The sequence below is a fragment of the Geospiza fortis genome, unplaced genomic scaffold, assembly GCF_000277835.1.
Source record: "Geospiza fortis unplaced genomic scaffold, GeoFor_1.0 scaffold5, whole genome shotgun sequence".
Lineage (NCBI taxonomy): Eukaryota > Metazoa > Chordata > Aves > Passeriformes > Thraupidae > Geospiza > Geospiza fortis.
Genome location: NW_005054421.1, coordinates 718,614 through 719,189, shown reverse-complemented (window position 1 = coordinate 719,189; position 576 = coordinate 718,614).

Genomic DNA, 576 nt, shown 5'->3' with positions numbered 1-576 from the left:
CGGGGACCAGCGGCTTTTCCCCGCTGGCAGCAATCCCAGGGCACGGAGCCTTTCCCAGGCACGGAGGGCTCGGCAGCGCCGCTCCCGGCCCGGGAACGGGCTCAAACTCGTGTTTTGGTGCGGTTTCCATGGCGACCTGACCCCGGGATGCTTTAGGGACAAGGCTGCCGTGTAAATCGGAGCGGTGTCGCTCTCGGCTCCTCCCCTGACCCGCAGCTGGGCCCTCGCAGCCACAATTTGCCACCGTGCAGCAGCAGCGGTGCTGAGCGGGGGGTGCCCATCGCTCCTCCAGGGCCCAGCAGAGCTGCCAGCAACGCCCTCGGCACCAATCCGCCTCCCCTTGCAACTCTTATTTCCCATCATTAATTAACGAGCTTAATATGCCAGCCTCTCTGCGAGCCTGTGGCCATGGCCTGCAGCAGGGAGCTCCCCTGATGTCCTGCCAGGCTGATTCTCCTCCCCATGCTGTGCACCAGCCAGGCTCAGCAATGCCAGCAGGATCCCACCACGGACTGGCTTCTCCCTCGATTCCTTTCTCTCTCTCTCTTTTTTTTTTTTTTAATCCTTACATTTTCT